Below are 12,436 nucleotides of genomic sequence, written 5' to 3' on the forward strand. Positions count from 1 at the left end.
TCAAACAAAACGAAACTAATATTGAACATAATTTGCCGGACATAGAAGCTGAAAATTCGATGATTGAATTAGTCACACCGAAAGAGCTAACCAAAGTTATTAAAACTGATATTAACCCCAGGAAATCACCAAGCTACGATTTAATAACTGGAGAATTACTGCGAAAGCTACCAAGAAAGGGAATTATAAAACTGACCAATTTGATCAATACAGCATTTAGATTAAAACATGTCCCAGACATTTGGAAGATGGCGGAAATTATAATGATCCCAAAACCTGGGAAGTCATCAAACGAAATAGAAGCCTATAGACCTATATCACTGCTGCCAGTAATATCTAAGGTTTTTGAAAAGCTCCTGTTGAAAAGAATAAAACCGATCATAGAGAGAAAAAAATTAACAGTCAACAATTGACCAGGTCCACAGAATGACACATGTTATTGAAAAAGCCTACGAAAGTAAAAAAGTATGCTCAGCTATATCTTTAGATGTAGCACAAGCTTTCGATAAGGTTTGGCATGAAGGTCTTGTTCGTAAACTACAAAGAAATGCTACCAAAAAAACACACTGAACTATTAAGATCATACATTACAACCAGAATGTTTAGAGTCAAACAAGACAATCTCTACAATAAAAGAAGCTAAAGCAGGTGTACCACAAAGAAGTGTACTGGGACCAATGCTTTCTGTTTACTTTACTCTTGTGATATACCACAACTGAAAAATATCACGATGGCTACATTTGTTGATGATACTGCGATTATAGCTGTCGGAGACAATAGTGAAGAAGCCTCACGAAAATTACAACAGGCAAGTGACAATATAAATAATTGGACACAAGCTTGGAAAATAAAAAATAATGAAAGTAAATCTGTACATGTGCATTTCACCTATAAACAGACCGTAGAAGCACCAATAACATTAAATGATACTATCATTCTATATAGCAACAACGCTAAATATCTCGGAATGAATCTCGATGCAAAACTTCGCTGGAAGGAACATATAAAGAAGAAAAGAAAAGAACTGGAATTGAGATATAGGAAAATGTACTGGCTAATTGGAAGAAAATCACAATTGTCAGTACATAATAAATTGCTATTATATAAGCAAATATTGAAACTTATATGGACATACGTTAGTTAGACATATACAGAGTTCAATTATGGGGATGTTCTGCAAAGAGTAGCATAAATAAAATATAAATTTTTCAGAACAAAGTCCTGAGGGGTATTGTGGGTGCACCCAAATACTATAGGACTGATTACCTACATCGAGACCTTCAGATACCCACAGTCAGCCAAGAAATCACAAGAATTACAAGGGGGCATGAGGAAAGAGTTTATTCTCATGAGAATATTGAAATATTGCAGCTTTTGGATACCACCAGAACAGGACACAGACTCAAAAGAATCAAACAATCTGATCTTGTGTAGTGAGGTGCATATATTAAAAAATACAGCAGTGACATGTATAAACATTATTTCACCAGAGACTGAGATAGGGCCGATGGGTCCTCCTAGTTATATACCTAGTTTTAAGTTATCATAAAGATAAATTGTAGGTTACACGAAAACAACTAGTAACACTCTATTAATTAAATAATAAAAAAAATGAAATCAAGATACCTGATTGGTGTTCAAATTATAATGTTGGATTGCCCTATTATCTGCTTTCTGCTTTGCTATATTTCATCAAAAAAATCAAATCAATTATACATTTATGGATTCTAGTTCATTAAATAATTACAATATTTTTATCAACGTTATTTACTTTAATTATGGGCATAAATCATGCCTACTTATGTCTGTTTAATATACATGAGGGTGATATGTAATAATCTCATCTCTCATCGTCATTAATTAACAATAATAATATTATTTTTTGTAATAATTTCTTTTCTTGGTTTATAATTATGTGCATGTACACATTTCGTAATGGTTTCAGTTTAAAAATACTACTCTATTGAGAACAATTGGTACAATATATATTAACCAAAATATTTTCATAATTTTCTTCTTCTGCCATTTTTGCCAAGAGGTTGATGTCATATCGAAGTAACGATGATCGTTTGGCAATTATTCAAGCATTCATTTATTTTTGTATTTCTGAAGTATTTCAAACCCGTTAAGAAAAGCCATGTCGATTTTATATGAACAAATGGTAATGACATGACGCAGGATGGCAAAAATGCCCATTCGAGCTGCGACAGTGTATATACAACTTTTGCAACGTGTAGCCGAGAGTTTCAATGCAAGATGATTATTTTACGTCCCTTACTCGCTATTGCTGGTCTTTTTTTGCAAGATTATGTTTATTCAAATGGCGTTGGTAGATATTTCCCATAATAGTAACATGGTTATAGCAACTTCTAATGTACCAGAACTTGCTGATTCCATCTTTTGCACGGCAATACTTTATAGACATGAATTCCGCCTCGGTGCTGATGTGGATGATTTTCGTGGACTTTTTGCATTTGAAATTATCGTAGTAGAAACATTTTTCATCAACAGTTACATTATATTACGGCAAACTCTTTTAATCTGTCTAGAAAGCACTGAAACCGCAATGTTGAAACGGTTCGAAATGGGATTTTCAGTCAAATAGTTTGATAGCCATTTTCCTTCCTTTTGGATCCTTCCCATCATATGGAAACATCTAAAAACAGTTATTCAACTGCTAAGCTCTTTGGAAGTTCTTTGAGAGTTTGAGCGGAGTTTTTGTATGATAACTTTAGCAATTCTTGTGTTCGAACTCTTTTGGTCCTCCAGGTCGTTTTGTATCATTCACATTAAAATCACTACCTTTAAATCGTTCAAGTCAAAACCCAGATATCGGCATCATTATAGTAAGTTTCTAAAACTGATTGATGTGACACCACATTTATTCAAATAAAAAAATGTCACTATCACAATTTTTTTTGTGGTCATGATTATTGTCTGTCTATGGGAAAGGGAAATAAGTTGTAAAATGTAAAGAAATGTCAAAAGCATCTAATTTAACAGTTGTTTGCATTGATATTTTGCATTTTGCAAAAGGTATTGCTTATTTTGATATTGATATTAATATTGCTTTTACTGTTTGTTTTTACTATATACGAAGTATACTGTTGTGATAGTCGCGGGTTAGAATGCTGCTGGGACATAGTTGTAAATATATGTTTGTGATTGTTTATAGTTGTGACTGTCCATAAGCCAAGAATGCAAACTCCGACAAGGAAATTGATCCCAGTAACGTCAGTAACCAGGCTGGGTAAAACCGGATGTCTTCTGGGATAGTTTATTTCTGGGATAACTAGCCAATCTGTAGGCTTAATGCTGAAGACTGTAGCGTGGAGCCCATGCTAAGCACCGGGTCCAGTTCAGATATACCCTAGTTGGTAAAAAAGACACTTTTTTCTTTCACTGCTCTTTTTCGAAAATTACCTTTTTACCGACAGGCTCTTATTATTAACGGCTAAACTGATACGAATATACAAAAGATTACAAAATTTGTTAACTGGATTTTCCTATTGCCGTATTATAAATTGAAAATATAAAAATAAAGGAGGAAAAGCACGTGGAAAATGTTTAAGGCCTATCTACCATCGAGATAGTTGTGTGGGTTGATGTTTTTAAGTTTAACAGCAAATAGACAACGTAAACAGTAAAACCATCAGGACGATAAAAAAACGTAGCACTTTCGAGAAAACCCTATAAATCCCGCGTCTGTATAAACTGAATTTCGATCGATTTCGTCGCAAAATGCGAAAGGCTCTCGTCTCGGTTTCATTCCGCCTCGAGACCTCTAAGTCTTTATAAAATTCGACGACGATATGTTTCAAGATCGCAACTGACTCTCTGAATACGCAATAACGTTCCTATTTATTTCGAGATTTTCCGCCATTCTCTTTGCCCTTTTATATTTAGGATATTAAAATATATTACGTCGCCAAACAAGGATTTAATGATGTAAGGAAAAACTGATTTGTGATCCTGCAGATATATATTGCTGGGAAGAAAATGACATATCGCATTAAACGGATGTAATGTTATTTTCGAGGTTTATTTTAGGTTATACGTAAAAAATTATGTGGCATCAAATGTTATATTATTATTTTTCAGGGCGCCATATATATATCTCGGTTTAATAATATAAATTTAACACCTCACTCAATTTTTGGGCTAAATTTAATTTTATTCAGTAAGGTACTCTTCTTCAAGAGTGATACATCCAGTCAAGCGCACCTTTAATTTTTTATACATTTTTCGTGGAACGCTTTGCAGCAGCGGCAGTGGCGTCTTCATTTGGACCAAAATTTGCAGTACTCTTTTGATATAGTTAAGTATCAAACCAACTCGAAGTGTAATTTTTTAAATTTGACTAATGTTGTCATAGATTTTTGATATGGTGCACTGTTTAAAAATGGAAAAATTTAATTCAGTAAAACTACTGTAACTTTTGTGTTAAACGCCAAATTGATTGATACGACGAGGATAGGAAACCCTATCAATAAGGCACATTCAGTTCAACCTATTCTGCAAACTAGTGTTTGGCATTACGGTTGGGCTTGGATTTCTTAAGAAGAGGCATAAATATTCGTGAAGCGTACATCTCTCTCTCGCTCTTTCCCATTTTCCTAATCTACGATATATTATAACCATGCAAATATCAAGACTTCTGTAAATTTTAACTATAAAATGGGTAATACTTGTCAATCAATAATCTACAAACGTTATATAAATAAGTTTATTTTAATTTCTTTATAAAGTTTCGGGTTATTCTAAGTTTATCAAAAATTCTCCTTTCTCCAGTATCGTAACTCAACATTTGAATTTATCTTCTGAAATAATTTTTAATGCGCCTTCTTTAATACCACTATTCATTCTTGTTTTTATTAAATTCTGATCGGCTTGATACTGGTAAGCATATAGTTAAATCTCTGCAAATTTCTTCAAAGGATTAGTGATAATAATTAGAGGCTACAAATCCGCAAATTTTGTAAACCAAAAATCAAATTCTATCCGCCAATATTGCGACGTGTTGACATCAAAAATTTTGATAATGTGCATTGGCTGTTTTATTGGATGATCTATAGGTAGGCAATATAATGATTGAACGTCAAATTTTGATCAAACTACCTTGCGTAAAAACCGACAATGATAATAAAGAACGGATTCATCTAGTTTGTTAAGACTAGGACAGCATCGTGTATCATGACGAAAGCTATGGATATCTATCGAAATGTACGACATTTGAGATCTGTCGGAAGCAATGGTCTGTTAAATGGCCCACAAACTATGCAATCTGTAGCACGATAAGTTGCACAAAATGAGTCCATTCGATAGTCGAAACGATAATTGATTAGTCTGTGACATTATCGTACAATAAATCGGACGATGCAGTCAAATTGTTTGGAAGTTTTCCAGCTAAAATTTTGTTTTGCGTTCGAAAATCGTGTTTGATATATGATGAATCGCCAAGCATTCAAGAGAGCATTTGATTTGTTGCTACAATTTCAAATTCAGAGCGCTGATTGTTGACGTTACAGTGCAGTGAATATCTAATAATGTGGCAACATTAAAAAGAGTAATTAAAAAGAGGCCAAATTAATGATATCAAATTTTATATTAAGTACAATATTCGAAAGGCTCAGGTAAAGGAGGCGATATATATATGACCCGAAATTATGGTCCTTTTATTTACTTCTTTGATTACTTTTCTTTTTTCTATTCACTTCCCAATCAGAAACCAGTAGCAATAGCTACAGATGAAATAGCTAAAGAAGATATGGATGTACTGATACTTATGTCCTAATAATAAAATTGTCAGTTCCTAAATAATTCAACCTGATGATTAATGTTACTTCTACATTAGTTTCCTCCCTTAATTTTGTATCTTGTTCTGTTATTAGAGAACAATTATTTCAGCAAATATTATATATGTGGGTGTAAGTCGCTGCTTCTACTTCTAATTTATCATCTAATAAAGCGACGACTCTTGTCACTATAGTTTGTTTGTTATATTAGGTGGCGATGTTGATCTGCATGCCCAACCGGACCCCTTGAAACGTATTATAAAACTTTACGACCGATTGATATTCAGGTGTTTTAAGTGTATCACCAAAACTCAAAACGACTGATTGCATCGATTGTCCGTCCAACTTGTAGTACAACTACAGATTGCATAGTACTTTAGACATTTATTACGATAATAAATATCTATATATTAATGCGGCTTAGCGAAAATGTTGCTTCAGTTTTTAAGGAAAACGGCAGCACTTTGGGACGTCAAATTTACCACGGTTAAAACTCATATGAATGAAGAATTTTTAGGCCTAAGATTAGTTTGTAATATGCGCTACAAATAAGTTAATTTCAATAAAATAAAATGCGCTCATATCAAGAGGACAAAATATATAAATAAACACACAAAATATATAAATAAATATTTTATGCTCTATTTTCATTCGATTTGGGCGACGCTCTGCCCGCTCTAACTCTTATACGGAAGGTTATTCACCGTTTCTGTTGTACGTACATCAACCAGGGACGCGTAATTTTTATATCAAAATCTGGCAGCAGGATACTGCTAAATACCGGCAAAGCAAGTCTAAATCGGAAGACAAATTAAATTTTATATTTGAAACGATATTATAACGGAGAGTGAGTGTGTGAAAACATTATTAAACGAAGTGATTTCATTTTAAGCAGTGATGTTTAAAAAATAAATAATAATATGATCATGTAAAGTTACATTTTACATTTTTGGTGGAGAGAACAAATTGATGTGTCTGCTTTATTGAAAAATTTCATCGTAACATTATTTTCATTATAAATGCATTTCCTAACAAAGCACCAACCAAATATTGTAGGCAATAAATACGATAATTTGTGCATCAAGAGTTGAAATGTTGAAATGAATATTCTAAAGAATATTAATAATTATGAAATAGTTTCATAGGATTTTAATTTCTCATTTATTGGTGAGTTGATAGTTCCTACGTGAGAAATAAAACAAAGTAGAAAGCAGTAGATTAACGAAAGCTGTAGAATGAAAACTAAAAATGAGATGATAGAGATTTTTATAAAATACATAAAATAATAGCTTGAAATAAATACATTTACTGGCAGAAAAAAAACGCAGCTACTATTTTAAAGATCAAACATTTCAATGTCATAAATAAGCAAAGAACGATGTAATTTTATTTGGAAATTTAGGTAGTTAAATTAATCTTTTAATCAGCTTGGTGTATTTATTGCTTTGCTATATATATTTTAGGAGATAAATATGGATAAAGATAAATATTATATGATACATAATTAAGTAATGAAAATATGCAGCAGTTAATATGCAACTAACTATTAATTTTCATAGACTGATCACACCGGACAAATAGAAGTTAGTATCAATTAGAAATTTTAAGTAACAACAGAACAGTAAATTTGCAAATATTTTAACGGATTGATAAATATCAAGGTTTCTAACGATTAACGCAATAAAATATGTAACTATCTCATGTTTTATTCTTTGAACCTTGTATTAAGTATATTGATTATTTGATTATTCATCTAGATAGTTTTAAAAACTCGTTAGTTTTTGTATCATACTTAATTTAATGATTGTAAAAACATTCATTTAATATACATTTTTAAATTGTAAAAAATAAATTATCTAATTCTGTTCGTTATTATCTTAGTATAGAAGCTAAAGTCAAATATCGATTTCAAAATTGTTTTATTTATATATTATCTGTTTTAAAACAGCTTGTATTAGTTAATTTATTACTCCCTGTTTATGTTTATGATACAAAAATAAGGAAAGATCATATATACTTATATTTGTTGCTCTGGGGTTGTTCTGGATCTTATGTTGAAAATAGTGTCAAAACAAGTTGTAGTAACAATACTATTATTAAATTAGTTTCATTACTCTATTATTTCAGAAACATGATTAATTTAATAAATCGTGGCCGAATTTCGCACACTGGGCGATCACTAGTAATTTATTGTTATTATCATAATTGTTGTTAGCAATCTATCAAGCTTAAAAATTGTAATTTAATATTAATACCCAGCTTGACTATACCATAAAAGATTATTTATATGCCTATATACATTTTAAACTCGTATTCTTTCTCTTATATATACATATTTTTTATATTATTTTTATATATTCTGTAATAAATTAAATTTAATTTTCCACTGAACTTAGAAATCTGAAATAGCAATGAAACGTACACTATAGATTGTCTTTTGATTACAAACTACACGAGTAATTTTGTCTACGTCAGAAAATAGTTGTTTAACTGCGTTTTGATTTAATCAAGTTGAATTTAAATTCCAACAAGTAAGTTCAGGTATTTAATATAATGCGATAAGAGCATAAACGGGCAAATTATCGAATCGATGAAGTCGATTCGAGTCGAGTAAAAAACTTTTAACTCGAATTAATGAGTTATCTGGTCGGTTTAGTTGCCAAAGTTCCGAACCAATTGCCGGTATCGATCAAAGCCAATTATTACCGGAGGATTTCGACAACACACTAACTTATAGAAACAGATAATTAGTTTGGAATTTCGTTGAGAATAAGTGGTATAAATTGTAAATTAAAAATTATGTTTCAATCATAAAGTTATATTTCATATGAAGGATTATTCTCAGAGATGACTGCGGAAAAGGAAGACTGACTAGGAAATACCTATTTTAGCTACTATTCTAACATAATAGCTACTCTATTTGAAAAATTGTTTAGCGTTTACTTAACCGCTCTCGGATCGACACCTTTAAAAATATTATATCAAATAGCTCGTTTTAGGTTATGACTTGTCGTTGTTATTCGTGGTGATCGTTTGTCTTATAAATTGATGCATTCATCAAGTAACAACAGAGGCAACTAAATACAACTGAAAAATCTGTTACTGTAATTTGAATCGAAGTAATATATATATATATATATATATATATATATATATATATATATATATATATATATATATATATATATATATATCCTCTTTAATATGTGAAAAGTATAAAGATAGAAAATATCACAGTCCTCCTTTGTTTAGCCTGTCTTTATAATATTTGTCGTTTATCAATATGTATTTTTGACATATTTAATAGAAATTATGCAAAGATCTACTATAGACAAAATATATTTAACCATTTCAATTACTCTATGGTATGTATGTGACTGAATTCAACGAACAATCTGAAATTTCGACATGAAGATCATCCCGTTAGCGTTGAGTAGATGCGTTGATTATGACTTATTGGCATAAACAAGAAAACCACGCAAGCAAAAATTAACCACGGTCACATTGCACAATTTTGTTGGCCAATTTACTTTATACCAAATGAAGATAATAGTGTCATCAAATGCAACCAGCTCGATTCGTGTTAAATATGACTTTTTGACACAAGTTGTAGCAATAACAAACACTTATTTTAACAATAAAACATTACCATTTGTATGTGCTCATCAACTGTGTAAGTTGTGACAGTGAATTTTGAAATTAATGGATGAATAATAAATACCATATTAGAGTTTTCTAGGTGTTACTCAAACTGATGCCAAAAACAACGGAAAATATGGCCACCGCCGGCTGTCAACATCGAAAAGTTCTATAAAAGCTGCTTTGTTCCTAGATTATTAATAATCCACCGTAATAACACCGTAATAATTGATCTTTGAAATATCTAATATAATATCTATATTATAGTATTACAATATAGTATAATGGAGTACATTAGTACCCTGGTGCTTTGTGATATACTCCTGTTTCAAACCGCCACAAAAACTCATTCAGATTGCGGTTGAACACCGCTAATTACTCCCTGAAAGAGGTTGCACTTATGGCCGAGTATGAGCAGCACCTGTTGTACGGTTAGCTTACTTAAAATCTCACAGTCTATGAATAGATGACAGTTAAACGGACCAGTGATGAATTTAAAGCTACTGCGCTGAATATTCAAAAAATCGCTGATAAAACAAACTGGTATAAAAGATATAAGCACGTGCTTTCTTTAGCGTTCATATACATAAACAAATTAAGTAAACATTTATTCATATATATGATATGTGCATTATATATTGTATTGTTACGTATAAACTTATTATGTCTTAGACTCTATTCAATTTTATTGAATATATATTGAATTGTATTTAAAAACAATAGAGAAATATTGCTTTTGTAAGTTACTAAAATTTTTGTCAACTATGGATAAAACCGGGAACTATTCAACCTAGTCGGAACAATATTTTAAAACAAATCTTTATTTCTGTCGTAAATTTTATCACACCTTACATCTCAAGACTGTATTTAAGTTACAATTTACGTTTGCGCTGAAAATAAATCTGACAAATTTGAATTTAATCAGGTTAAATAATTGGGACGAAATAATTGCAGATTAGAGTGTGCTGAATTTATGCCTGAACGTTTCTTGTTTTACGCGTATTGTCTTAATTCGACGAAATGACGAAGAGGATCGTCGAAAATGTAAAGAGGCAGCGAGGAAGAGGCGAGAAAAAATGTATCGTAATACCTAAAAGTTTTACCGACCTGTATAAATGAAAATCGGCAATTTATGATCTGGTTAAGCGCTATGATCTAATTAAGTTACAGCGCAGATAATTCAAAAAATTATTGACAAAATAAACTGCTCTTGCTCTTTTTGTAATGTTCTCTGGAATAAACGAATTACAAATTTATTCGGAGATATGCTATATGCATTATATATTTATGGTTGCGTATACAATATATAATGCATTAAACTTATTATATGTTAGATTATCTTGAATTATATTCTACTTGAGTATATATTAAAATATATTGAAAAACAGAAGAAAAATATTGTTAATATAAGTGACTAAATTTGTTGTCATTTGTGGATTCGAAGCAATTATTTTTTGACATAAAACTTTAGTTCTGTCGTAAATTTATTGAACACACCTCACATCTCAAGATTGTAATTAAGTTATAATTAACGTTTGCGCTGAAAATAAATCTGACAAATTTGAAATTAATCAGGTTAAATAATTAAGACGAAATAATTGCAGATTAGAGTGTGCTGAATTTATGCCCGAACGTTTCTTGTTTTACGCGTTTTGTCTTAATTCGACGAAATGACGAAGAGGATCGTCGAAAATGTGAAGAGGCAGCGAGGAGGAGGCGAGAAAAAATGTATCGTAATACCGAAAAGATCTACCCACCTGTATAAATGAAAATCGGCAATTTATGATCTGGTTAAGCGCTATGATCTAATTAAGTTACAGAGCAGATAGTTCAAAAACTTATTGACAAAATAAACTGCTCTTGTATTACTGCGGTTTTTGGTATGTCAACAGATAATATCATTTTTGTAACGTTTTCTGGAATAAACGAATTACACATTTATTCGGAGATATGATATATGCATTATATATTGTATGGTTTGGTTTGGTTTGCTTTGGTTAAAGAAAAGTTAAGAAAACTTAATCATCATATGAAAATAGATTTTTTAAAATTTTTGTTAAAATTGAGAGGTTGTCGACATTAAACGACACAGCTTGCTCAAAATCTTACGGTAGTCTATTAATAGATAGCAGATAAGGTAACCAGTGATGCATTTAAAGCTACTGTGCGGAAAATTCAAGAAGTCACTGATAAAACAAACTGATATATATATGTTTTGATAAGGTATCAGCACGTTCTTTTTTTAACGTTCTCTAGAATAAACCAATTAAGTAATCATTTTCATATATATGATATTTGCATTATATATCGTATTGTTACGTTTAAACTTATTATGCCTTAGAATCCTTTGAATTCTATTGAATATATATTAAATTGTATTGAAAAACAATAGAGAAATATTGCTTATGTAAATTACTAAAATTTTTGTCAACTATGGATCAAACTTGGAACTATTCAAGCTAGTCGAAACAATTTTTTTAAATAAAACTTTATTTCTGTCGTAAATTTTAACACACCTCATATCTCAAGACTGTATTTAAGTTATAATTAACGTTTGCGCTGAAAATAAATCTGACAAATTTGAATTTAATCAGGATAAATAATTGGAACGAAATAATTGCAGATTAGAGTGTTAGATATGTTAGATTATCTTGAATTATACTATACTTGAGTATATATTAAAATATAATGAAAAACAGAAGAAAAATATTGTTAATATAAGTGACTAAATTTGTTGTCATTTATGGATCAAACCGAGAACTATTCAAGCGATGCGAAGCAATTATTTTTTGACATAAAACTTTAGTTCTGTCGTAAATTTATTGAACACACCTCACATCTCAAGACTGTAATTAAGTTATAATTAACGTTTGCGCTGAAAATAAATCTGACAAATTTGAAATTAATCAGGTTAAATAATTGAGACGAAATAATTGCAGATTAGAGTGTGCTGAATTTATGCCCGAACGTTTCTTGTTTTACGCGTTTTGTCTTAATTCGAC

General features: G+C 30.8%; 2 protein-coding genes across 4 annotated transcripts in view; one reads left to right on the forward strand and one right to left on the reverse strand.

The window, feature by feature from the left end:
• The window catches only part of LOC143206852 (extracellular serine/threonine protein CG31145), a 558,035-nt gene that overhangs the window by 161,630 nt on the left and 383,969 nt on the right, over positions 1-12,436 (reverse strand). The gene's annotated exons all lie outside the window — the stretch shown is intronic.
• The window catches only part of LOC143206854 (uncharacterized), a 133,346-nt gene that overhangs the window by 11,483 nt on the left and 109,427 nt on the right, over positions 1-12,436 (forward strand). The window lies entirely within an intron of this gene.

Source organism: Rhynchophorus ferrugineus, unplaced genomic scaffold, assembly GCF_030347505.1.
Source record: "Rhynchophorus ferrugineus isolate W39M unplaced genomic scaffold, kcgeb_rfMv2 rfM1, whole genome shotgun sequence".
Taxonomy (NCBI): Eukaryota; Metazoa; Arthropoda; class Insecta; order Coleoptera; family Curculionidae; genus Rhynchophorus; species Rhynchophorus ferrugineus.